Genomic DNA, 23,525 nt, shown 5'->3' with positions numbered 1-23,525 from the left:
TGGCTAAGAGAGACTGTTTCCAAGGGACTGGAGCGACAGACCAAGGGGCAATGGCTTGGCGCTGGCAGAGGGCAGGCTTAGATGGCATATGGGAAAGAAAGCCTTCCCGGGGAGAGTGGTGGGGCCCTGGCACAGGTTGTCCAGAGAAGCTGTGGCTGCCCCATCCCTGCAAGTGTTCAGGGCCAGGTTGGACGCGGCTTGGAGCAAGCTGGTCTAGCGGAAGGTGTCCCTGCCCGTGGCAGAGGGGTGGTTGGAAGCAGATGAGCTTTCAGGTCCCTTCCTTCCAACACCAACTGCTCTAGGAGTCTAGGAGTCTTGAAAAACAGGAGACTTCTGCAGAAGCCAGGAGGTGAATAAAAACATTTGCCACTTAAACACAAAGTCTTGTTACCAAGGGGCATCACCTGATTCTGGGGACTACTCTCATGACTTCTCACCACTGGAAGCTGACATTGCTGAAAGCCATAGAAATTGACCTAAAATTGACCAAACAATCCGACAAAAGCTCCCTGATGGAAGGATCCTGGAGCAAGCATATCATCCTGGAGGCAATGACAGGGCAATTTCTGCGCCTCTGCCGTAAACCTGTCAGTTCTGGCCCTGCCCTGGAGAGGTTTTTTTCGGCTCTCCATTCCATGGGAAGACAAGTGCGGACAAGAAGAACGGGGTTCTGTCCGCTCGGGGTCAAAGGCACTTTAGGTCTGTGCTGTGATCTGTTGGAGTTGAGCTCCTGTCTAGAAAACGAGGGCTTTCGGGACTGCTCAGCATCTGGCTCCCCACGTGGAAGTTGCGAATGCTAGGACCCTTAGGAGCAGCGGGATCACCTCCGTTTAGCGCCGTGCATGTAGCAGCAGGATGTGTAGGGGCTGCAGGAACATCACTAGCGGCAGAGAATGAAGCTGGAGCCGAGCCCGCGGCACCGCTCTCTCTTGCGGCTGCGCAGTCGGCACTGTCGCTCCTCACTGTGCCTGCTACTGCGCATGTGTCAACTGGACCGACACTGCTGGGAGCCTCCGCGTCCCTAGATGGCGCTGCATCGCTGGCGCCTGAAGCCACCATGCAACCCGGAAGAAAGCCACTGTGGATCGCTGCCATGGCAACAGACGCTGTTTTCGGAAAAAAAAAAAAATAAAAAGCAGAACCAGGTACGGTACATATGAAAGAAAGTAGCAGCTATTGTGCCTTGCATTAGAAGATGCTATATTAGCACAACGAGCAACACCGAAAAAGTGCCACTTCTCGTTGACAGGAGAGGCAGGCTAGAGAACTGCCTTTCCGTATTTTTGTTAACTCTCGTGTTAATTGTGTTGTGTGTCCAACGTTGTTGTGAGCTCACTGTATTGTTAACGGTACCGTGCTTGTGTGTGTGTGGAGAAGCGGCCATACGTTTGTTAGTAACTGTTAAAAGCCAGAGGTGAGAGTCCGGGAGAATTTCCTCCCGTTAGAGTGTCTCGGGTACACATAAAAGCATAAAAATTCTCTTTAGGATTACTCAAACCAGAGTCCGGCGTGCGGGCGCTGGGGCCGCGCTCCAGGGCTGGGGGCTGCGCGCTGGGGCTGCCGCTGCGCCGACTCGGCCGTGGGGGAGGCGGCGCTGGCAGCCACGGCAAAAGGCGGCAGGGGCACCTCGGCGGCAGAGGCACCTCAGCGACAGAGGCAACGCCGACAGCTACTTCTGCAGAGCCAGCCAGACTTCTGCGGGCATCCCCGGGAGCTGCACGGCGCCCGGAGCAGCCCGGGGAACAGCAGCTCGGCGGTGACTGACTTGCGGGGGAGTTGCCCCGCAGAATCCAGGCATGTCGGTAACTGAGAACAGAAAGCAGAATCTCTCTCTCTTTAGTCCTTCTACTCACTTGTGGATAACTTAAAACTAAAAGATTGTGTTTTACTAAAAGTTAGCATGCAAGAAATTTTAAGAGTTTCCCAGAGAATGAATCTTTATATAAAAGCTTTAGTGAGTTGCCTTGGTTTTAGTCACATTTTACCCCTGTAAAGAACTTCTGCCCAAATTTCGTGTTCAGTCTTAGCAGGAGGAGACATAAGGTTCACACAATAGAGATCATTTGTTGCTTAGCAACTGGGTGGGACTCAAACCACCTCCAGCAGTTTCTCAGAACTAGGGAGAGAGTAGAACTTATACACCAAAAACTACAAATCTGCAAATAAGATAAATGGAAAGCTGGCAGGCTGAGGATTTCCTTGATTCTTAGGTAAAACATCTCTCTATCTTCCTGTTATAAACTGAGAAGTTATTGTGACAGTGGAAATCACATCTTTAGAATTGTATTTAAAAAGGTTTACTCAGCTGATTTTAACATTTGGATGTTAATTTACATTCCTGTCTGATATTATTTCTTTTCCTTGGTCAAGTTTAGTGAATTCATTATTTTTTCCTTTTTTTTTTCTTCTGTGTTTATGACAGAGTTGCAACTTTGAGTTGCATTTCATGTACTGTTTAAGCAATTGTTAATATTCTATTTATAACATAGCAGCAAGTACATTTTTTTTCAGATTTTAATATATATCTTCTGTCGTGGATTCGTACAGTATGTACAGAGCAGTTTGGTCAAACAAAACGTATTATACGTTTTTCAATGTTTTATAACTGCTGATATAGCATACAGCCTAATTGCTTTTCTAAAAACACTACTCAGGCACACACTATGCTGTGAAGTTTGACTTATCTCTCTTGGCACTGATGTTATGTCAACAGTTATACTACATGAATTTCAGATTATTTTTAAAATAACCTAACAAGATGCAAAATGTGTGTGTTTACTTTATACCAATAAAAAAGCAGATTGCTAAATTACACTTTTCCAAAACTATTGATGCGTGAATTAGAACTTTTTATGCCCATTTGATTTATAAAGCAGAAATGTCTGGAGACCACATGATAATCTGTCAGGAAATCAGTAGAGATTGCAATAAAGCTGAGTTACTAGAGTCAGGTTGAATTTAGTAAAATTTTTCTAGTTTGCCTCCCAATATAACGATCTCAAAGCTAGATTTAGTTAGCTTTACATTCGGGAAATTAATTAAAACCTGTGAGTGATTTAGGATTTTAATATAACGGGTGTGGGTTTTACCTGTTCTGTGCTGTTGTTCCACAATTATGGAGTTACATGTTCTTACAACTAGTTATTTGTTTTCCTTTGTGCTGCTTATGTTGTGAATTTTGTTCTCTTACCGAAATTTCATAGATAAAAGAACTAAAAACACGAGGAGATGATGTAGATCACATCTAAGGAACTGGCTGCAAGCTGGAATCTGGCCTTCTATATCCTTCTGAACTGCACATGTAGCTTAAGGCTGAGTATTAAACAGAATGATCAAACAGTATTTTTTCACTGTCATAGACTTAAATGCGAACTTTTTCAAAAGATGAGCTTGACAATGACTATAATAACTTGATGGCACAATCAAGTGTGACAGATTCAGGCAGGGGAAGTGCATCTGTCAGTGCATCTACTGCTGAATCTTCTATGGGACTTGCTCATAATATGACCTCAACACAGACATCTGCAGTAAAACACATCCAATTTGGAAACCATGGGCAGCTTTTGCCAATACAAAAAAATACCAACACCTGATGAGGGTTTCTTTCTCAGTGACTTAGCAAATAAGAACTGCTCTCTAGTAAGCAGCTATGAGTTTCAGACACTGGCTGGACATGGAGCAGAATCAACTGTTACAGAATGTCTCCTCAGGTCTGGGGAGAGTAATTTGGAAACAATGCAAGAAACGGATTATGACCAAATATCTGCAGAAGGCATAACAACAGAGACAGATTTTTCCTCACAGGAGACAACATATCGATGTCACCCTTTAGCTGTTGCTGCCAGTGCAAGTTACAGCCAATCTGCAACACCAGTAGAGATGTCTGAAAAAGAGATAATCTGTATGGAAACAAGCACAGATAGTTTGGCAGAGGTTATGCCAGAGGTGCTTTCATTCATATCTCACAAAGAATATGAATCCAAGGATGAAGACTTGTCTTCACTGAAGCATTATGAATTCAAACATACAGTGATGCAGAAATAATTAACCAATTAACCAGTAGTGCAATCAACTTAGAAAAAAAAATATATTGGAAATTAAACATGGACAGATTGAAAGTTTACCTGACAATCCAGAAGCCAAAGTCCAAAGTGTAACTGAAGACAGCAGTGGAAAGGATTTTAAAGACATTAGTGTATCTCAGAATCCAAAGAAACCTACTAATATTGTAGCTTGTGAAGTTCAATGTGAGTTTAATACAAATCTGTGCCTGATGCATGAAGAAGTGGACAAAGATGAACTGCAGGAAGCCAGCACTGAGGTAGAACATACTCAGGAATCAAAAGCGCTCCTGCATTCTGGCAGCCAACTTGAACCAAACAGCCTTTGCCAAGGAGAAAAAAGTGAGAAAACAGAAATAGGTCTACCACTGAATGTACACAAACATTCAGCTGTTTGGAAAGCAGCTCCACTGCAGACTGCTTGTCACTGGTATCTAGGAAAGAGAAGGATTCTCTCCCCACAACTCATCCAGAGCTGCCAAAAGATCACACTCTGCGAAAAACCCCTTTTTTCTCCGTGTTGCCTGTGCAAATTGTGGAGCAGAGGAATGTCTGTTTAGATGCGGATTTAGAAGATGATTTCTTGACTGAGATAGGGCAGACGTGTCACTAAGGGGAAAGGAAGACAATGGAAAACTATAGAACTTTTAACATCCTGAGGCCTAAGGGTTGTCACTGTATACAACGATCTGTTTCTGTGCTGCTCATGTCACATCAGTGATGTTTGTGAAGATCAGGCAGACTGGTGTGGTTTGGGAACTCTACATCAGACATTAACTATTTTGTAGTGCTTGTATTTTTCTGTGTTTCATCTCAGTAGTGTTACAGTGGGTAGCAAGATTTATTTGGAATCATCATATGACAGAAACCTTTTGGCTTACGAGTCTTCCCAAAATTATATGTGGCTGTGCAATAACAATTTTTGAGGTAAAATTCTATATCATATCCAAACTAGAAAAACTTTGAAAGGGTGAATTGCTTGTCCACTTTGAAAACTACTACCAAGTTGCCAGACAATGCTATGTATTTGGTATAGGGGTCAGTGATTTAAGAATTTGTAAAACACTTTTGCAAGACAGAAACGGGGAGAGAACAGGTGACAACCCCCTCAGTTCATTTGCAAAAGTTGTTTCATGTGTTAAGGTCTTTTTTGTACACAGGTGTTTGTAGCTGCCTGCATGATGAATGAAACCTTGGAAAGAAAGAACAAGGTTGATGCTGTTTTCTGCAGGTAACAATGGTAACATCAGGAGCTGTTGTGGCTAACAGTTTCCTCAATATTGTTAGAACACAGTTTTTGGAGCACAATTCTTTTTGGTATTATAAGCATAGTTTTTCTTAGTCATATACACCTTTTTAGTGTTTTTTTAAGCACATGAAATTAAGGATTTAAGAGAGTGTACGAACTTTAAAGTAAGTATTACAGGAGCACAATTTGTCAGCATTATGAGCACATTTTAGTGTTGTTAAGGCACAATATTTTTAGTTTTGTTGGAGCACAATTTTTTAGTATGTTTAAGCATATGATTATAGAAGGTTAAGATCTTAGATTATTCACTGGGTACTGGTGGAGGAAAGTTTACCTGTTTGGTGGAGAAGCTTTAACACCATAAGGTACTAGAGAATTAGTATGGTTTCATTACTCATGAGACACAGTGAAATGAGATTCAAAAATATGTTTGTGTGATGTGTGTTTGAATGATGGTGGCCACCGTGTGAAAGAGAATGAATGAAAATGTATGCATGTATATGTGTGAATATTCACTTACACAAACACTTTTGGATAAACAAATACACCGATACCTTTCCATAAAATGGCAAGAAATCCTGAACAAACTCTCCGGGCTGCAATAGAATGGTATGCAAAGAGTGCAATAGAAACGGAAGATCCAGTGTTAATATACGATCATGTCATTGTGTTATTCAAGGGCCAAGGTGTGAAAAAGAATAACAGAAGACATATGGCCCAGAGTTTAATGGAGTTCCATTTCCAAGGATGTTCTGGACAGAGTGGAAGTTTTAAGAATAAACCCTATATTTAAAGAAGCACTTTTAGGCACACTTTGAGAGCACACATCTTAGGGTCAATAGGTTGCTGAGTTTATTGGTGATGGTGGTGTTGTTGTATGTTTGCGCTTATTGAGATGTTATGGATACAATAAGGAATGTTACAGAAATGCAATTTAAATTGTTCAAACATCAACGGGGGATTTGTCGGTGGACAGAAATTGTGTGAACAATTTCAGTTGCATTTCTGAGACCTTCCCCTTGGCATGGCTGGGTGCAGAGAGTAAAAAATACTGCGTCACTAATATGGCTACAGGCCTTGTGCCAAGGTGAAGGAGGAGTTGTTCTGGCAGGAAAACAAGGCTTATGGACACCTGCTGATATCCAACTAGTACTGTACACCACAGTATGTTTGCCTTATGTATCCAATGTAACCTGGGGAAGAATCACATGTCTGTGTGTCACAGGCAGCATATAAGCTGTCTGTCCTCTAATAAAGCGGACATTTTTGCCAATCCTGTTGATTTGTGTGCATTTCTGTCTGACCCCCTCCGCTGTTCCGTAGATATAGTTAACAGTTTCCTTCTGGTTACGGAAGAAAAGATTTTATTCCAACACCTGCCTGTGTCTGCCTGGAATGGGGAGGGAGTGCAGGGTGGCCCCAGCAAATGGCAGCAAGCAGATCCAGCAAGGCCCAAAGGGCACCAAGGGCACCCAAAGGGCACCCCGGGCCTGAGTCACTGCCAGAGGTGCAGGCTCTCACGCAGGGTCACTCCCCTGTCCCCTTCGCCTGGGGAAGCAGCCCTTTGGCGTGGCAGCCAGGACACATGGGTCCCGTGCAGGACTCGCGCAGACGGCCCCACACCCAAAGCAGCCCTGAGCAGAGCCTGGGCACCATCCTGCCGCTCTGGGGCTTTGGAAGGCTGCTCCCAGTGAGCCCACCGTGTCCCCGGTCACCCCAGCGCAGCCCCAGACAGGGCTCCTCCGGGCTGCCCTGGGGCTGCATTGGACAGGGCCCATAAGGGAGAGGGAAGAATGCGCTGGCAACCACATGCGGGGCCTCACAGGAGCCCAGGGAGACGACATCCGTAGATCTCGGGGAGGTGACACTCGGAAGGTCTCGACCTCTGTCTTGGGGGGGATGGCGAGCCACTCAGGAGTTGATGGGTCAGGATCAAAGGGCGGGCAGGCTGGGAATGGGCACACTGCTGTGGGGGTTTGCTCCAGGCCTCCTGAGCAGGAGCAAGATGGGGAGGAGACCTCTACAGGCAGCTTGAAGCAGCCTCCAGGTCACAGTCCCTGCTTCTCGTGGAGACTTCAACTGCCCTGGCGGGAGCTGGAGAAGCAACACAGCCAAGCACCAAGAGTCCAGCAGGTTCCCAGAAAGCGGTGACGACAACTTCCTGGCCCAGGGGGCTGGAGCCTCTGACAAGCCAAAGGAATGCTGTGCTGCTCCACCTCTTCCTAACACACAGCAAAGACCTTGTTGGAGATGGGAAGGTGCGGGACAGCCGGGGCTGTAGAGACCATGGGATTGTGGTCGTCTGAAATTCCAGCCAGTGGGAAACACAGAAATAGCCAGGAGATCGAGGAGCCGACGAAAAAAAATAAACTTTTATTGCAATAAAAGGGAGACTTCACTGGACAAACCGCAGTGAGGTGGCTCAGCTCAGTGGAGGTCGCAGCCCCCTTTTAGCCCCTTTTTGAGTGGCGGTCTGAAAAATAAAAGCTAGACACGATCCCAGTATGGGGAACTGGAATAGTTTATTGAACACGAGAACACTATTTTAAAGGCATCTGGGGCTGTATGTTAATGAAGGGGCCAACCTATGTTAATTGGGGAGTTACACAAATTTTTACTGCAATTTCCAAATAGTTAATTTTTCTTCTAGTAGGATTACATGGGGGACAGAGGGATTACAGGGGTTTAGACATGGTTTGATACAATCATCTCAAAAGTCCTTTCTGATTTCTGCTGGAGCCAAGCTTGATCCATGAGGTAGAACTTTAACAGGTCTTCTGAGAAGGGTCCAGCTCCTTCAGATCATGAGGTTTTTGTCAGCCCTTGTTTTCCTTTGCTGAAAGCTGGGTTTGGGTTCCCACACCTTTGCCCCTTTTTTTTTTATTTTTCTAAAAAACAAAAAACTTGGAAAAAACTTTGATCAAACGTTTGCTAATGCAAGGCAAAATACAAGGGAATACAAATATTACCATAAATGTTTTCTTTAACTAGAGTATTAAATTTATCATGCTAACTAAACATGTAATCTAAGTTTTGATTACTATTTTTTTCTGCAACTATCAATGCTTTGATGTATCGGTTCAGAGTGAGGTAATAACAAATTCTATAGCTGCATTTTAGAAGCAAATGTATTCTTAAATGGATCTAACATGAAATATTGCAGTCTTACTTTTAATACCACAAGTGAAATTAATTTTAACATGGAAGCTCCTTTTTCAAGGCAATGTACAGCCTTTTATATACCTGAGATGGAAAGTATGATTAAAGGCATTGTGTGTCAGAATAGTTTGGGCCACAAGGTTTGGCATTATAAAGGCATGTGAAGGAATCATAGCTGTTTTAAGGCATTCTGCATATTGCTACATAAATTATTTTCTTAAACTTAGCACTAACATTAAAAGCATTAAACCAATCAAAAAGACTATTAGATACTTTTGGATATAGAAAAGTAAACAAGGAACAAAATGCAAGGAGGAAGAATTCCCAACAATGCTAAACTAAATAACTCTGGATTAATATAAAACTTGTTTAAACAACTTATTTCTATTATTTCTTATTAGAAATTACTCTTATAAAATCTTTTTTAAGCTATTCTCTAAAGATTCTGTTGACTTATAAGCGATTGATTTTGAACCAAACTTAATAACTTCATGACTTCAGGGTTCGTGTGCTCCTGACTTTTACCTGAAAGTGTTTTTTAGTGTTTGTTTTTGAAAACTTTTATTTAACCTAAAACATTTCTGCAAATGAAATTCTATTCAACTCAGGATGATATGTTTTCTGTTCTTTATCTAAGGGTGTTTGTGCATGTGTGAGGTAATGTGCATTTGTGTATAAATCAGAACATATTAATTATTGTATTTTCGCACGCATGCATACATTCACACATTCATACTCGATGGCCATCGAACACACATCATACAAACATACTTTTGGGTTTCATTTTACAGTGTCTTTTGGTTATGAACTGAGAAATTGGCGTTTTTTGTTTCTCACCCTTAGATTAGTAATATATGTTTTCTGTTTTTTATGATAGTATAACCTGTAAAAACATAAGCATATTTTACTTCATGTTTAATTTAAATTTCAAATACATATGAACATTCCTATAGTTCAAGGATAAAATATATACCTCTTCTATTTTTAAGGCAAATATATGTCTTTCTGCGTTAATTTGGCTTTTGGACTTAAGGAAAATTGTTATTGTGAGAACTTTAAAATTTTCAAAAATACAGCTATGCATACATTTAAAAACAATTTTGGCTATTAGCTATGGAAGGGTATCTTCATTCAGCAAAGGGTCTTTGCTTTCCTTCGCTTTTCCCTTTTTTTTTTTCTTTCTTTGTTTTTGCGCAGGGGGACAATCTCTCCATTGGTAGCGTTTTGTTCGCCTTACTCACACTGTTAAACTGAAACAGTTAGATTAATAAACAAAAGGGTTTCTAAAAAAAGACCAGTTCTTAGTTTAGGCTGCAAAGAAAAAGGAAAAAAGTCAAGGAAGGGGGTTTTTGCTGCCTCGACTACTGCTGAAGTCGGCAGCTTTGTGTCTGCCCCACTCCGTTTGTCTCTCGGGTCCCTCTGTTCCTGGGTTTCTCTCGTGCTGCTGCCGCTGGGCTTCCGCTCGCTCCCTCCTTCGCCGACGGTCCCGCTTGGGCTCTTTCCTCCCTCGGACCTTTCCCGGAGCCCCCCAGGGATTCTGTGGGATCCTCTTCTCCGCTCACGCTCCATAGCCCCGGTTTTTGCATACCTCCTGCTCTGCTTGTCTTTGTTTTTCCCGGTGCCTCTTTCGATTCCGGGTCCTTCCTGCCTTCTGAGTGGTTCCCGCTGGGGTCCCGCTGCTGCTTCCGCCGGCGCGGGTCTCTCGATCTCGTTGTTTGCTGGGGCGCCGGAGGTGGTGGTCCTTCCTCAGGGACCTGCTCCTGGGTGTTGACCTCGCGCCTCTGGCCGCTGCTTGGCTGCTGCTGCTGAGCGCGGTAGCGGGCGGCGATACAGGAACTTGCCGAGGCAGCGCGGCAGTTCGCTGGCGCTGGCTTCCACCCTGACCCTGCCCGGGGTGGCTGCAGCGGCGGTGGCCATGGTTCTGTCTCACACGGCTCTCTCCGGGCAGCGTGTGTCGGGCTGCAGTGTGCTTGTGCGCTCCGCTCAGGGGCTGGGGCCCGTCCCGGGGAGCAGCTGCTGAGGTTTGTTGGAGACGGGAAGGTCCGGGACAGCCGGGGCTGTAGGGACCATGGGATTGTGGTCGTCTGAAATTCCAGCCAGTGGGAAACACAGAAATAGCCAGGAGATTGAGGAGCCGACGAAAAAAAAATAAACTTTTATTGCAATAAAAGGGAGACTTCACTGGACAAACCGCAGTGAGGTGGCTCAGCTCAGTGGAGGTCGCAGCCCCCTTTTAGCCCCTTTGAGTGGCGGTCTGAAAAATAAAAGCTAGACACGATCCCAGTATGGGGAACTGGAATAGTTTATTGAACACGAGAACACTATTTTAAAGGCATCTGGGGTTGTATGTTAATGAAGGGGACAACCTATGTTAATTGGGGAGTTACACAAATTTTTACTGCAATTTCCAAACAGTTAATTTTTCTTCTAGTAGGATTACATGGGGGACAGAGGGATTACAGGGGTTTAGACATGGTTTGATACAATCATCTGAAACGTCCTTTCTGATTTCTGCTGGAGCCAAGCTTGATCCATGAGGTAGAACTTTAACAGGTCTTCTGAGAAGGGTCCAGCTCCTTCAGATCACAAGGTTTTTGTCAGCCCTTGTTTTCCTTTGCTGAAAGCTGGGTTTGGGTTCCCACACCTTTGCCCGCAGCGCTGCTCCCTGCCCGTTTCTCCACTGGCTGAGATACTCTGGGCTTACAGGCTTCCCGACACGCCTGCTCTGTGCCCCCCACTACGTCCCGATGAGGTGGCTCGGAAGGCCACTGCCATTTTTCAAAGTGGAGGCCGCTTCAAAAGGGAGGACGTGGCCACCTGAGACCTTCTGTGCTGCTGACTGGGCCCCCTGTCTCCGGGCAAACGGCACCTCTTGGGAACTGACAACTGAGCAACCAGTGACTTGTCGCTTCTCACTGCCAACCGTGACTGCACTACACCCTTTGCAAGAGCACCTTCCTAGTGCTAAGAGTGGAGCTCGGGACGGCGGGAGGAGGAAGCAAGGCAGCCTGTAAGACTAGAAGCGTGGAGCTGAGGAGAGCTGCCTTGAGCCTCTTCAGGGATCTTCTTCCTTCTTGCCTGAAATCCCTTTTTTCCCCTCACTCACTGCTCTTGCTGCCCAGCCTCACTTCCTGCAACACCTTCACCCATTTTCAGTCTGGTTCTCTCACTACTTCTTTTAATCCCCAGCTTTTCTCCAGAACAGCCAATTGACATCCACGGAATCACTACGCCCAGAAGCGCCAGGAGAGCTCCACAAGTTCAGAAGTTCAAGTGGGCAGAACCCCTCTTGGACATCCCCTTCCCTGCTTGGAACATCTGATTCCACGGGAGGAGCCAGATGCTGAGCAGTCCCGAAAGCCCTCGTTTTCTAGACAGGAGCTCAACTCCAACAGATCACAGCACAGACCTAAAGCGCCTTTGACCCTGAGCGGACAGAACCCTGTTCTTCTTGTCCACACTTGTCTTCCCATGGAATGGAGAGCCGAAAAAAACCTCTCCAGGGCAGGGCCAGAACTGACAGGTTTACGGCAGAGGCGCAGAAATTGCCCTGTCATTGCCTCCGGGATGATATGCTTGCTCCAGGATCCTTCCATCAGGGAGCTTTTGTCGGATTGTTTGGTCAATTTTAGGTCAATTTCTATGGCTTTCAGCAATGTCAGCTTCCAGTGGTGAGAAGTCATGAGAGTAGTCCCCAGAATCAGGTGATGCCCCTTGGTAACAAGACTTTGTGTTTAAGTGGCAAATGTTTTTATTCACCTCCTGGCTTCTGCAGAAGTCTCCTGTTTTTCAAGACTCCTAGACTCCTAGAGCAGTTGGTGTTGGAAGGAAGGGACCTGAAAGCTCATCTGCTTCCAACCACCCCTCTGCCACGGGCAGGGACACCTTCCGCTAGACCAGCTTGCTCCAAGCCGCGTCCAACCTGGCCCTGAACACTTGCAGGGATGGGGCAGCCACAGCTTCTCTGGACAACCTGTGCCAGGGCCCCACCACTCTCCCCGGGAAGGCTTTCTTTCCCATATGCCATCTAAGCCTGCCCTCTGCCAGCGCCAAGCCATTGCCCCTTGGTCTGTCGCTCCAGTCCCTTGGAAAAAGTCTCTCTTAGCCAAAGCCTTCTTGGTCCTCCCTGTTGTGTTGCAAAATTTGCAAGCTGATGTTGTGCCAGGTGGCACCAGCCAAGCCCTGAGCCAGGTGCAGGACCTTGCACTTGAGGTCTGAGGTCACTGGGGCTGTTGAGCCTGGAGAAGAGGAGACTGAGGTCAGATCTCCTGGGGGGCTGCAGCTTCCTGCCAAGGGGCAGCGGCCATTTCTGCTCTGTGGGACCAGGGACAGGAGCCGAGGGAACGGCCGGAGCTGTGTCAGCGGAGGCTTAGGTTGGACATTAGGAAAAGGTGCTTTCCCCGGAGGGTGGTCGGGCACTGGAACGGGCTGCCCAGGGCAGTGGTCACGGCCCCAAGGCTGCCAGAGCTCAAGGAGCGTTTGGACAACGCTCTCAGGCACACTGAATCCGAAAAATCGGTCCAAGAAACTGCTCAGAGAATTTTTATCTTTAAGCAGCAAGGTATTTGTTTATTCAACGTTGGGAGCAAGCCAGCTCGCGCTGGACAAACTTGCTCAAAGGCTTCACACAAAATCAGCATTTTTATACAATCTTCAGATGTGATTAAGTGCATATGCAAGTGATTACAACATCTATCAATACATATTAAAAATAGGTGGAGTATAGGCGGAGCTTGGGGAGGTGCTTCTCTTGGCTCCCCATTTCGGAGGGTAGTTCCCATCTTCCTCCATGGGGCAGGGGGCTTCAACTCATCTTCCTCAGCTTGACCCTTCTTCTTTTCCATTGTTCTTGACCCGCTCACTGAAGCTTGGAAAAAACCCTGGCTCCAGGCCTATTTCTCCTATTTAAATGTCTACCTGATCCTGTTGTATTTCTAATTTATCACCTCTAGGCCTATTACCTGTTCCTGTACTATTCTCTTAAGCTTTGGTCCAGTAAGTAGAACAGAACGAGCACAGATCGTCTTGGATGTTGGGAGCTTGTTAGCAGGCCCAAATCTCTTAGTTAACTCTTTTGGGCCTAGCTTCCTATATCATTCCCCCCTTTTTGTTTAGAATTTACGAATTCCTTCGTCAAGTTCTAATGGATTTTGATAGGTATTCATCACAGCCCTCATTATCTGCATCCTTCTAACCATGATGCTTGATTTGCACCATAGCCAAACAATTAGGACAAGTAGTAGAATAATGCCAGCTCCTAATACCAATATTGGATGTATCAAATAGTGAAACACTTGTGATGCTGTAGGGGAGTATCCTGTAAAGATATCCCACCAGTGATGTTCTCCCACTTTTTCCACTTTGGTTAGAACAGTTTTTATGCTCTCAGTGTCATGTTCTACTTGCCAGAGCATTCGTCTAGTCGTTCTGTTTACTTCCTGGACCAGTTTTTCTATATCAGGATGTTTAAGCATTGCTTTAAAAAGATTAATGTTCATTCCTCTCTGCAATTTTGGCACATCATGATACATTGTATAATCAGCTTCAATCAGTTGTCTAGTAGTCACTAGAATGATATAACCAAAGTCACAGCCTATTATTTTAGCAAAACAAAAAAATTAATACCACTCACTACTTCATGACAAATACCTATGGTAAAATTAACACAAAAGATTCTAACACATGCACAACCATTTCCTACATAATAGACTTGTGATTGGGTTTTAGTATGGGGAAGCATTTCAAAGGTACACACACTATTGTCAGCATCTAAGCATAAATCTTCATTTTCTACTCCAGCATTTTCACAGATATATCCTAATTGTCCTTTAGGAATACATGCCTCAGTACTGACTGGCTGCCACTTTTTCTTGGTGTGATCCTAACTTGCCCAAACATTATGGTCTATGGGTCTGACAATTACATTTTGGTGTATGGCTCTTAATGTCAGGCTAGGAAAGATGGTCTTTTCTTTAGCTGCACTGATAGTGAGCACATAAGCTTCAATTTGTTCATGTTGAGGATTGTAAGTGAAGTTTCCTAACTGCCACCACGCTTGGTAATTTTTCTCAAAGTGTGTAGTAGAACTGTTTCTAGCTATTATTTCTCTTACTTCCTGTGGTAATATTCCTGAAGTTCCTTCTCTTAATATTCCTGCAGCTACAGACTGCACCCACTGTTGAGTTTGGAGACATTGTATTGCAAGTGCAAATCTTTTATGGATGACACCAGCATAGTCAATAATCTTGGTGAAATCTTTTGCAGTGGTTAGCTACTAATGTTAACAATTTAACTGCCAATGATTGTATTTCTGCCAAAGTGAGCAAAGATGATCTTAAAGGGACTTTGAATTTTCCTAGATCAGATGTGACAGCACTTAGTTTATTCACTAATACTTCTTGATCTATGGTGTTTAATACACTTAATCCTGTGCCAAACCATCCCGTTACATCTCTTTGAATTCTGGTACAAGGGGATCTGGCCATCATCTATACATGCCAGTCTTTAAGGCTTTGTTGAATACAGGGCTGACAATCTTTTTGTATGTTTGATATGTTTACTTAAAGGTGTATTGGAACCCTTTTCAGTGAATATATGGGATCTAACAACAGCTTCTGCTCATTTGAGTGCTTAATTACATATGGTCCAGCATAAGTTAAATTGTGGACACTCTCACAGGCTAAAGAAGGAGTTGTAAAACTGGTGGTGGTCTTAGTCAATGGGGTGGTAGGAGATTTGCTGGTTGGTAATCTCATTGTTATATTTCCTTCCCTGAATGTCCACTGACACATCACAGAAACTGATTTATCTAGAGTGAAGGTGTGCCAACATTGATCAGCCACTAATTACATTTCACAGTAACGTCAGTTCTGGGTGACCATCTAATCCGTGCCTATTAAAACACTTGCATTGTATGGGGTACCAGGATTTTACCAATTATTCAGTACCCTTGTTCCTTGGAGGACTATAACAGATGGATTGTATTGGTTCAGTTCAGATGAATTCAGAATATCTGTATTTATAGCAAATCATAGACTAGAATTCCCATTATAGGCCTGAGACCATAATAATTTTGGGGCAAGAGTTTGATTTAACACTAATGTACTTATCAGTCCAAGGATCAGCATTGAGGAGGCTTGATAGTAGATGATTCCTCTCCCGAGGTCCATGCTTCCTCTGGAACTCTCTTGGCTCGAGAGTAGTGGATCCACGTGGGTTTCTCTTTCACCCGGATCGTGTGGAGGTGGTCATCAGCACCTGCTGGGGTCCATCCCACTTCTCCCGTAGTGGATCTCCTGAAAGATTCTTAACATATACCTGATCACCAGGGTTGGATGGATGTAGCTTACAATCAGGCTGCTTGGGTTGGTGTTCTAACACCACTGTAGCATTTTTCTGCAATTGTTTTCCTACAACCATAACATGATCGTACACATATTGATTACTGGTTTGATCTACAGCTTCACTATTCACAGTTTGCATCATGTAGGGTCTGCCCAAGAGAATTTCAAATGGACTCAGTTTCCCTTTGGATCTTGGCTTGACCCTTAGCTTGATTAAAGCAATAGGTAAAGCTTGATACCAATGAAAATTTGTTTCTTGACATATTTTAGATTCATCTTTTCTACTTGCCCATTTGCTTGGAGTCTGTAGGGCATATGCAGTTGCCAGTTGATTTTTAGTGCTTTACTTATTGCTTGTACAATTCATGCACAAAAGTGTGAACCTCTATCTGAAGAGATGCTCTTAGGCATTCCAAACCATGGTATAATCTCATTCAACAAGACTTTAACCACTCCTTTTGATTCATTTTTTTTCTACATGGGAAAGCTTCAGGCCATCCAGAAAATGTCAGTCAAAACTAAGAGATAACAGGACCCCCCCCTTTTCTTGGGAGCTCAGAGAAATTAATTTGCCAGATTTCACCTGGGAAATGCCCTTTACTTATTGCCCTTTACTTATTGCCCTTTGGTGTATTTTTGTTCCAGTATTTCAGACGAAGTTCCCATTGGGTTGTGACTTGCTCTATTGTGGTAAATAAATTTGGTCCTGCTACTCTAGTCCTTAAATGCTAATAGAGTGAGTCTAAGCCCCAATAGTTTTATCATGTTTTACTTTTACAAATTGCCACACTAATTTTTCTAACAGTATTAACTGACCTGTTTTTAGTTAACCTCATCTATTGTCTAACACCTTACCTTCATTTTCATGTATCCACTTATAATCTGTTTCTTGATATTCTACCTGTTGATCTGTGTCTAGTTCTTCTAGCACTAAAGCTGCTACTGATAGTTCTTTACTTCTTGCAGCAGCTAATTCAGCTTCTGCAGCAGCTAATTCAGCTTCTGCATCAGCTTTTCTGTTTCTTATTTCCAGGACAGTGTTACCTTTCAGGTGTCCTTGGCAGTGCATAATTGCCACCTGAGAGGGGAGTTGTACAGCTTCTAATAATCATAGAGTTTCTTCAGCATATTTCACAACTTTTCCTTGAAGAGTTAAAAGTCTTCTTTCTTTCCAAATTGCTCCATGAGCGTGAACTATGCCAAAGGCATATTTGGAGTCAGTCCAGGTGTTAATTTGTTTTCCTTCTGCCAATCCTAAAGCTCGAATGAGAGCTATCAGTTCTGCTTTCTGGACTGAGGTTCCTGCAGGCAAAGGATTTGATTTGATTACCTCAGTAGTGGTGGTCGCAGCATACCCAGCCATCTTCACACCTTGTCTTATGAAACTGCTGCCATCGGTAAACCAGTCTTCTGCATCCAGGGGTGGTTCTTCTTTAAGGTCCAGGCAGCTGGAGTGCACTGCTTCAATGGTTTCCAGGCAGTCCTGCATGACAGGTGCAGCCGAGATTCTTCCTTCTAGGAATGAAGCTGGGTTAACAATGTTAGTCACCTGAACGGTTATGTCATCAGCCAGGATTACCCGATATTTCAGAAATTGGGAGGGTGACAGCCAATGATTTCCTTTCTGTTCCAGTACTGTAGATGCTGTGTGGGACACTAACACAGTCATTTTCTGTCCCATTGTACATTTCCTGGCTTCTTCTATATTTATGATCATTGTTGCTACTGCCCTTAGGCAGGTGGGCCATCATTTGCTTACTTCAGCCAATTGCTTGGAGAAGTAGGCTGCTGTTCTTTTGTATGGCCCTTGTTGCTGAGCCAGGACCCCCAGAGCCATTCCTTGTCGTTCATGCGAGAACAAACAAAAGGGCTTCGTTACGTCAGGCAAACCCAGCGCCGGAGTCCTTATGAGTTCTCATCTCAGTTGTTTGAAGGCTCCACTTGCTTTGGGGGTCCAGATGAGGTTGCCCTTAGTCATTTTCAGCAGGTCATATAAAGGCTTTGCAATTAGCCCATACTGATATATCTATAAACAACACCAACCTGTCATTCCTAGAAAGGCTTGAAGGTTTCTCACCATCTGTGGTTTCAGTGTCTGGCAGTTTCCTTTCTTGTTGTCCCCAGTGATCATTGTCCTTCAGATACTTTGTAATCCAGGTACACCACTTGTTTCTGCACTGGAAGTGCTTTCTGTTGAGAGACTCGATACTCATTTAAGTCCATAAAGTTTAAGTGGTTTACTGTCCATTGGGCACATTCTTCTTGTTTTTCAGTAACAATCAATAGATCATTCACATATTATAAAAGTACACCCTTTCCCGGTGGTGACTGCCATTGTTCTAATTCTTTTGCTAATTAATTCCCAAAATTGTGGGAATATTTTTGAACCCTTAAGGTAACACTGTCCAAATGAGCTGAGTTTTCCTTCCTGTGGTGGGATTGTCCCACTTGAAGGCAAATATCCTTTGACTTTGCTGTGTTTAGGGAAGGCAGAAAAAGGCATCTCTTAAGTCTAATACTGTGAACCAAATTACACTTTCTTTTAATATTGTTAATAAGGTATATAGGTTTGCAACAGCTGCATGTATGTTTTAGCTATTTTATTTACTGCTCTTAAATCCTGAGCCAACCTATGTGTTCCATTTGTCTTTTTGACTGGTAAAATTGGGGTGTTGCAATCTGATTCACACTCTACAAAACCTTAATTTCAAAAAGTTGTCTATTATTGGCTCAATTCCTCTTCTATCTTCCAGCCTCAGTGCATATTGCTTCCTAACTACTGGGTTTGCTCCTGGCCATAATTCTATTTCAATGGGAGCTGCCCTTTTTGGCTTTCCTGGTGTTTCAATAGCTCAAACTCCTGGGTATACCTGATCTAAAATTTGATTGACATTTGAATTACCCTGGCTTGGCTCCACATAGCTCATTGCTAAACTCAGAGCTGCTATTAATTGTTCTTCCTTTACCTTAAGTTCAATTTTACCTTGTTTGAATTCTATTACAGCTCCCAGATTTTCTAGTAAGTCTCTGCCCAATACGAGTTTGGATAAATTTGGTAAATACAAAACCTGATGCACACCCATTTGTTTTCCAATTTTGAACTTTAGGGGTTTCAAAAGAAAGCTTTTCTGATTGGCCAGTGGCACCCACAACTTAAACATATTTATCACTTTTAGGTATTAATTCAAAACAGAAAATGTAGCCCCGGTATCAATTAGAAAATCTAATTCTTCTTTTTCTTCCCCTAGCTTGATTTTTACCAGCAGGTCCCCTAGCACTGGCCTGCTGGCCCCCCCCTTCACTCAATACTCTGTAAGCAACAACAGCCTCTCCTGTGCCTGTATTTCCACCTGTTAATTCAGGGCATTCTTGCTTCCAGTGTCCCTCTTTTCTGCAATATGCATACTGGTTCTACCCAACCTTGTCTGTCGGGGAGGCAAACCTTACATCTGTTACACAAGGCTCATACATATAACTAACAGTTGCAAAATTGACAAATCTTAATTCTAGGTCTTATCCAAAGTGATGTGCTTATAGTTAATTCTTCAGCATTACCTCTCATATAGCAACTCTTAGCATGATAATACCTTTAACTATGTGCTCCTGGATGTTTCAAGGTAAGCAAGATATATCAGGTACACAATAACAATACTTGGCCAAATACAAACAAAACCAGACCAGAAGACCAGACCAGACCAGAGGGGATATTCCCCTGGGAGAGCGTCCTGCCTCGACTTACAGGTATCCAGAAACCAGATACAAATACCTTTTATCAATAGGCAGTGTTCTTGTCCAGCCCCCGCAAGAAGCCACCGAAGAAGGGAGCCCCTTCAGGTAAAAAGACTTACCCGAGGGCGCCCAAGGGGGTCCCGCCCTCCAGGAGATTCCGCAGCCAGATGGAGAAGGCGTCCTGCCGCGGTCGCCAAGTGATTACAACATCTATCAATATATATTAAAAATAGGTGGAGTATAGGCGGAGCTTGGGGCGCTGCTTCTCTTGGCTCCCCATTTCGGAGGGTAGTTCCCATCTTCCTCCATGGGGCAGGGGGCTTCAACTCATCTTCCTCAGCTTGACCCTTCTTCTTTTCCATTGTTCTTGACCCGCTCACTGAAGCTTGGAAAAAACCCTGGCTCCAGGCCTATTTCTCCTATTTAAATGTCTACCTGATCCTGTTGTATTTCTAATTTATAACCTCTAGGCCTATTACCTGTTCCTGTACTATTCTCCTAAGCTTTGGTCCAGTAAATAGAACAGAACGAGCACAGATCGTCTTGGATGTTGGTAGCTTGTTAGCAGGCCCAAATCTCTTAGTTAACTCTTTTGGGCCCAGCTTCCTATATCAACCCCAGGTCCAAGCCACCAGGGAGCCTGGGGTGACTCCAACCAGCCGCGCTCTGCTGAGTGGGAAGGTCCTGCCGCAGGGGACTCAGGGGCACTTGGCTTCCTCCCCGGGGGCTGCAGGGACCAGCCAGGATGGTGGCAGCAGCGTCCCCGCGCCCACGGACCGCGGAGACACCAAGCTGGAAAGGCGCGGGGCAAAGAGGAAGGGGGGCTCTGAGCCAGGGCCTGCCATCAAGATCAAGGCTCCCGCAACCGGGGCTGGGGCAGGAAGATTGGCTTAGGCCTGTTAAAGGGATAGGTCGTTTGGGGACCTATCCCTGTTTGAGGGATAGGTCGTTTGGGGACCTATCCCAGGTTGAGGCATAGATCGTTTGGGGATCTATGCCAGTTGGAGGGATAGATCGTTTGGGGATCTATCCCAGCGGGAGGGAGGGAGGGTGTTTATGTGGGGAAGATGTAGATAGAGATGTAGGGAAGATGTAGAGATAGATGTAGACGTAGATGTCGGTGGACAGAAATTGTGTGAACAATTTCAGTTGCATTTCTGAGACCTTCCCCTTGGCATGGCTGGGTGCAGAGAGTAAAAAATACTGCGCCACTTCTATGGCGCAGGCCTTGTGCCAAGGTGAAGGAGGAGTTGTTCTGGCAGGAAAACAAGGCTTATGGACACCTGCTGATATCCAATTAGTACTGTACACCACAGTATGTTTGCCTTATGTATCCAATGTAACCTGGGGAAGAACCACATGTCTGTGTGTCACAGGCAGCATATGAGCTGTCTGTCCTCTAATAAAGCGGACATTTTTGCCAATCCTGTTGATTTGTGTGCATTTCTGTCTGACCCCCTCCGCCGTTCCGTAGATATAGTTAACAGTTTTCTTCTGGTTACGGAAGAAAAGATTTTATTCCAACACCTGCCTGTGTCTGCCTGGAATGGGGAGGGAGTGCAGGGTGGCCCCAGCAAATGGCAGCAAGCAGATCCAGCAAGGCCCAAAGGGCACCAAGGGCACCCAAAGGGCACCCCGGGCCTGAGTCACTGCCAGAGGTGCAGGCTCTCACGCAGGGTCACTCCCCTGTCCCCTTCGCCTGGGGAAGCAGCCCTTTGGCGTGGCAGCCAGGACACATGGGTCCCGTGCAGGACTCGCGCAGACGGCCCCACGCCCAAAGCAGCCCTGAGCAGAGCCTGGGCACCATCCTGCCGCTCTGGGGCTTTGGAAGGCTGCTCCCAGTGAGCCCACCGTGTCCCCGGTCACCCCAGCGCAGCCCCAGACAGGGCTCCTCCGGGCTGCCCTGGGGCTGCATTGGACAGGGCCCATAAGGGAGAGGGAAGAATGCGCTGGCAACCACATGCGGGGCCTCACAGGAGCCCAGGGAGACGACATCCGTAGATCTCGGGGAGGTGACACTCGGAAGGTCTCGACCTCTGTCTTGGGGGGGATGGCGAGCCACTCAGGAGTTGATGGGTCAGGATCAAAGGGCGGGCAGGCTGGGAATGGGCACACTGCTGTGGGGGTTTGCTCCAGGCCTCCTGAGCAGGAGCAAGATGGGGAGGAGACCTCTACAGGCAGCTTGAAGCAGCCTCCAGGTCACAGTCCCTGCTTCTCGTGGAGACTTCAACTGCCCTGGTGCTTTCCCCGGAGGGTGGTCGGGCACTGGAACGGGCTGCCCAGGGCAGTGGTCACGGCCCCAAGGCTGCCAGAGCTCAAGGAGCGTTTGGACAACGCTCTCAGGCACACGGTGGGATGGCTGTGCTGTCCTGCACAGGGCCAGGAGTTGGACTGGGCGACCCTTGTGGGTCCCTTCCAAGGCAGGATGTTATGTGATTCGAGCTCTTTGGTTAAGCCTTCCTCTGGCCAGGAAGAGCTGGCAAAGCTGTTGGGGGTGGGGCAGAAGAAGGGAAGTGTGGCAGGAAGAATGTAGCAATGAACCATGGGAGTTGTGGTCTCCCGGGTTCTCAGACAATATTTGATTGTCATTGGTTAGAGGGTCACGTGACATGTTCAGGCGTGGTATTTAAACCTGGGCAGTTTGAATAAATGGTATTTCTGCTCTGGCACTTGTTCGTGTCAGAGTGGGGTTCGTGCCTTGAACAGCACCTCAAATGGAGCCCGAACAGGGTCTTCAGCAGGTTACTGGCAACCAGGAGCAGAAGCTCTGGGGAACCTGTCCGGGGGTGTCCATATCGCCAAAACCAAAAGGAAGAAAAGAAAGAATTCAGCGCGCTGGGTTACCTCTGCAAAAAGGAACAAAAAAGGAAGAAAAAAGGACCAGAAGAAAAGACAACAGAGCTTCCGCACAGAGGTAACCAAAAATTGGCGAATATGGGAGGGTGGTTTACCCGTCAGGAGGGAATTACTCCAAAAATCAAACAAACAGCTGAAGCTGTCTCTCAACTTTTACAAGAACAACCATAGAAGAAAGTAAGTTATGGGACTTGTTATATTGGATTTCGTTGCCTGAACCTGCATTCCCTCTGACTGGACCTTGTCAAGTGTCATCTTGGAGGAAAATAGAGAACAAAATTATTGAAAAAGCCAGTGAGGGAAAAACAGACGCCCTCAAGAATTTGGCTACATGGAAAGACATTATGATAGCCTTGAATAAGCACTACAGAAAGGCAAATGCACCCGGGAGAGTGGACTTCCCCCCCCTTCACTCCTTTCCCCTCAACCCCCCCCCTTCAACCCCAGCCCCCCCACCGACCGAGTGGGGCAGGGGGGAATGCACGTTGGTCAGGGGGGATGGGGGGGAGGGGGAGCCCTTGGGGGGAACAGTGCAGTGGCAGCGTGTGGTGTGAAGGAGCATGGCTTGGGGGCTGGCAGCATGAGCATGGCAGCCGGGGGGGATGCTGGCTTTATGCCAGCGCCCATGGCTGCAGCTGAGACCATGCCATACAGAGCAGCAAGCAGTGCTGTTGGAGCCGAGGACCATTACAGAGCAGCGCCGACCCCTGGACCGTTACGGGGCGACCGCTACACGGTGGTTGCACAGTCAATGTGCAGAAGGAGAGTGGCACCGGAGGCACTGCCATGTTGCCCCTGCCGTGTGCCGGAAGTGAAGCCGCCACCCCCAGGTTCAGGCATTTCGCCGGGAAGGGGGGAGGATGACTGTGACGGACAAATAGACAGCGAGTCTATAGAGGACACAGAAGAGAATCTGCTAGCTCCCTTTAGCCAGGGCGCTCCACTAACACCCTTTGGCTGCGCAGCGGCCATGAGACCGCTGCAGAACAACCACGCAGCAACATGGACGCAGCAAGCTTACTCCGGCCGTGAGGCGGAAGTGAAAGTGCCTCTTCCGTCACCACCAGTTCAACCAACTCACAACAAATGCACAACAGTTAAAGCATCACTGTGGCTCTCCTACCCAGA

The 23,525-nt window shown here is 45.8% G+C and overlaps 1 long non-coding RNA gene across 1 annotated transcript; it reads left to right on the top strand.

The window, feature by feature from the left end:
- The first annotated feature begins 1,808 nt into the window (after positions 1-1,808).
- LOC135404399 (uncharacterized) lies at positions 1,809-3,342 on the top strand. The gene is made up of 2 exons (XR_010425659.1): positions 1,809-2,210; positions 3,204-3,342. It is a non-coding gene; the product is annotated as an uncharacterized LOC135404399 (long non-coding RNA).
- Positions 3,343-23,525: the final 20,183 nt, after the last annotated feature.

This window comes from Pseudopipra pipra, chromosome W (genome assembly GCF_036250125.1).
Source record: "Pseudopipra pipra isolate bDixPip1 chromosome W, bDixPip1.hap1, whole genome shotgun sequence".
NCBI classification, from domain to species: Eukaryota; Metazoa; Chordata; class Aves; order Passeriformes; family Pipridae; genus Pseudopipra; species Pseudopipra pipra.
The sequence above is the reverse complement of the archived record's forward strand: the minus strand, read 5'-3'. Positions and strand labels throughout refer to the sequence as shown.